The sequence below is a fragment of the Centroberyx gerrardi genome, chromosome 22 (genome assembly GCF_048128805.1).
Source record: "Centroberyx gerrardi isolate f3 chromosome 22, fCenGer3.hap1.cur.20231027, whole genome shotgun sequence".
NCBI lineage: Eukaryota > Metazoa > Chordata > Actinopteri > Beryciformes > Berycidae > Centroberyx > Centroberyx gerrardi.
This window is the reverse complement of record NC_136018.1, coordinates 21,646,293-21,650,901: the sequence shown is the minus strand read 5'-3', so window position 1 is coordinate 21,650,901 and position 4,609 is coordinate 21,646,293.

Sequence of the window (4,609 nt, the reverse complement as noted above, 5' to 3'; positions counted from 1 at the left end):
CCAACCTGTCAAGAATAAGATTCTTGGGGAAAACACTGAATACATGGAGGCTCTTGATTCTGATGGAAATTATCAAGTGTAAATATATTGAATATCAGCACAAAATATCGGCAGCTTCAGTCCAAAAATACTGATACCAGCTCAAAAACCTGCATCAGTCAAATCCTAATCAGGAGTCAAAAAAGTTGAAAACATTAGCGATAGTTAGATTGCAAAATAGAGAGAGAGAGAGAGAGTGAAATTACAAAACCAAAAAGAAAAAACTAAAGTAAGATAAAGGCTTGAAAGTGAAAGAAAATTTCTAAATATTATACATATCCACTTGAAGGCATGGGTGTCATTTGTGTTTGACAAAGTATGGGCACTTGCCACAGTCAAAAGTTGTAGTTTTTAGCATTATAATGGTGAGCAAAGATTAAGCAAAAATCCACTGAAATCAAAAAGCCATATCTAAAGTAAAACTCACATCGGGGGAGCATTCAGGACCGATGTTCCCTCTAAAGTGATGTTTTTTTTAATCTATGTCTAATAGTTTATCACATTGACCAAATAATAATATCTTGTTCCCATAAAGATAGTGGATATAAACAGGTTTGGAAGTTTTGGTGACAAAAGATATTAGATGGGCTTAGGGGTTTAGTGAATTAACACCCCCGAGAAGTTTAAGACGTTTTTATTTTATGGCCTGTAGATACTAGGGGTGGGGAAAAAAATCGATTCACTTAAGTATCGCGATTTTTTTTATTACGATTTTTAAATCGATTTTTTTATTCCTGAATCGATATAATTCAAATTCAATTACTTCGTTTTAGTCTATGCTTATTAGACTAGGTGGAAAGAAGTTACCGCTTTTATCCAGCAGATGGCGAAATGTAGCCTATTTGTGTTGAGGTAGAAGGGTCTAGACTTTGATGGTCAGCAGCTCCAGAACCGGGGAGCAGTGCGTATTTAAGACACAGACATCCGTGGCCCACAAAGAGTTAACCATAAAGCACACACACACACCCTCCCCTCGACTTGCCCGAGTCCTTCGTTCTGTCTTGCCGATAGACGGAGAAACCCTCCGGCGTGACGGCACAGTCGGACAGGCTGGGCTCCAGCCACGTCTCGGTGAACGCCAGAACGCAGCAGCTCCTAATGTCCCGTTGGTGTTTAATCCGTGCGTGCAGCTCGTCGAGTTTGTTGTCCAAGGACTGAACGTTAGCTAGCAGAATGCTGGGCAGAGGGGGTTTGTTGTTTCTCTGTCGGGTTCTGCACAGAGCCCCGGCGCGCTTCCCTCTCTTTGTTTTCCTCCGTCGGACACAGGTAAACAAAAGTCGGCTTTCAGTCCGAACTGGCTGACAATCGTAACTCCAAAAGTGTTTGCCGATCATACTGAATGAGTGAAAGTACCGTATGTGCAAAAAGAACCAGTAATGCAAAGTAAGTGCATTCCATTTGGCCAAAATGCGTCCTCTCCTCCATCCTCGCGGCCTCGTCTCTTCGCTGACTCGGCATCCAAAAATGAGCCGCCATCATGAAGGACGTTCCAATTGGTCAAAAAACGCATGAAGGATCCTTCATGTCTCCTCGTCAGTGCGGCTATCGCACGGCGCACCGGAAGTCTTTTGAGCACTAGCTTGATGAGCAGGAACAGCTAAATGTAGCAGTTTACTTCAAAAAGTATATATATTTTTTATTCATTCTATTGTACATTTTATGTACCACTTTTATATGCGGTATAGCAGTGATGCTGCTGAAATAAATCTCAGAAAGACTGACTGACGTGATGTGCATTGTTTTTGGAAATATGACTCATGATATATCATGAGTCATATTTCCAAAAACAATGCACATCACATGTCATTTAGTCACATAAATTTTATGATTTGACTATATTTTACTCACATTGAAATTGAATGAGCAGTGCATGGGACATAGCAAAATAGCATGCATCCTCTTATACAAAACTGAAAAAAATCTAGAAAATGTATCTAAAGAGCCAAGTAATGCTTTTTTATGAATATAAAGACTTAGCCCAATATAACAAACCCTTTCATAGTAATTTTTATGTTAAGTTAACATGGCAAATGAATTATTTATGTACAGGACACCAAAAGGCACCCTACAGCGATATTGTCCCATATACAGTCTCTAGACCATGGTCTAGTGTTAAAAAAGCAAACGAAAATCGCAATAAATTGTAATATCGAATCGCAATACTTGTAGAATCGCAATACTTAAGAATCGCAATACATATCGAATCGGCACCCAAGTATCATGATAGTATCGAATCGGGAGATAAGCATATCGTCCCAGCCCTAGTAGATACATAAATTGTATGTTATTTTGCTATCATATTTCATGTAAATTTTATCATTCTACATGCCAGACTTGGCTGCATGTCATTTAAGATTACTTACCATTGAGACTTGCAGCTACACTATAAGTTTTCATTTTCTCACTTTTGACATTATCGTACTAGCCTACTATCACTCAACATATCGTATGGTAAAGCGTTAGCATGGAGCTTACTATTACTCAACATAGTGTACGCTAAAGCGTTAGCATGGAGCACCAGAACCAATGATCTACCTGGGACACATGGATGCTTTTGGTGTCTGTGTTCTCATCACTTAAAAATGAACAATGGAGTTTTCCGCCACTAGTAGCGCTAGTGAGCAAAGTGGGTCCCCATACAACAACAGAAACACTTATCAGGTGGTTCCCAAGCACGCCACGAGCACCGAGTTTTCTTAGTCATACGTAGCATTGTTTGTACTCAACTCGTCGGTTAGCTTGCTAGCTAGTTTAGCTATATTACTTGTGTTACAATCCTATATTGAGCTGGAAATTCTAGTAAACTATGTGCCAATGGGTGAAGTAGCTGGTATGGTTACCTGAAACGCCTGCAACTCAGGCTGTCAATCAAATGAGGAGGCGGAGCTTCCTCTCCAAGCCACTGCACTGAGATCTGGATGTAAACATTGTAGCCTTGTAAACATTAAAAAATTAAGACTTTCTAAACGTCTTTGAAGGTAATACATAGTCATTGGGGTCTAACAATGTTCTCTGTCTGTACGAGTGAAATTATTAATGTAAACAAACCCTCATCATTAGTAGACCAACGGGACAATCTTCCAAAAACTTGGTGTATTCCTTTAAATTCAGCATTGAATATTTCAAAAACAGCATATTCTATCCACAATGCTGCTATCATTTTGTAAGCTCATAGCTTCGGTAGTATTCCATACTCATGCTTTGCTCTCCTGCATCTCTTTCACAAGTGCGCACACACACACACACACACCGTAGCAGCATAACAACAACAGAATATGCACATCAACAAACACTTCATTACCATGAAAAATCCACATACCGTATGCAGATGAACGTATACAGCACAGACCTAGACAGGTGCATACACACACAAATAAACACTAAGAGAATCATACACACTCAATCACACACCTATGAGCTCTTGCGCAGAATCACACTACAAACACACACACACACACACACACACACAAATGCACCTGATTTCCATGACAATTAAAGCGGCGGTGTTGGATGCAGGAGGGCGTTCGCACAGCAGGAGGCTAATGTGGATCCCTCCATGCTTGGCCAGGTGGCTACGTCCTCCCCCTTCGCCACCCACGCTATGTGTGTGTGTGTGTGTGTGTGTGTGTGTGTGTGTGTGTGTATGTGTGAGAGAGAGTTGGGGTGAGGGTAGATAGCAGTAGGAGAGGGGGGAGAGGGAGACGATGAGATGAAGGGAGAGAATTAGAACGCATAAATGGGAAGATTTTTTTGGTGTTTTTTTAATCCTCTGAATTTTTATCAAAATAGTCAACGCCTGTGGTTGGAGGTTCACATGTTGTTTTAGTTGAAGATTTAGTCCGATCCACTAAGACTACTATAACCCAGCAAACATACTAGCTACGTTCACACAGCAGGGATTCATGCTCAGTTCTGAATTGCTACTCATATCTGATTTTTTTTGGATGACTGTTTATATCTGTTCTAGGATGTAACCCATATCCCATACCAATATGAAATGATAGCAATGTCGAAAAGACACGTATACACATGCATGGCAACAGAGACAAATTCAGATTTAAGCGTTCAAATACATGTAGGTCGCATGCCTCGGTATCCAATTTTGTACCACATATCCACATATCACATTTGTAAAAATGTGACTCCAAGCAGTTTTTTGCTCTTCACACTGATTAGAAAACAACAGATCTGTGTCACATGTGAAGGAAAAAATCAGAATTGAGATGCAGCCTTTGATATTGTATAGATGTTGATACGACAGCCTGCATAAATATTGAAAACCCATGTAAATACAGCGCCAAAAACGCTGAGATGACATCTATAGTCGTCTATAGCTGCTACCTGCATCGTTTTGTAAAATCAGGAACTAAATATCTTTCTGATATCGGTTCAAAACAGTTTCTAATGCTGTTTTAATCTGAATTTGTACCGCACAATAATATCATAATGTGAAAATGTTGTGCTCATTTGGGTTGACGTTGGACTTGGCCATCTCCTGCACGTCACTGTATGTCAAATGCTTGCTGTGTAATGACCAAACAAGTAAAAACACTGGAGACAGAGAGAGAAC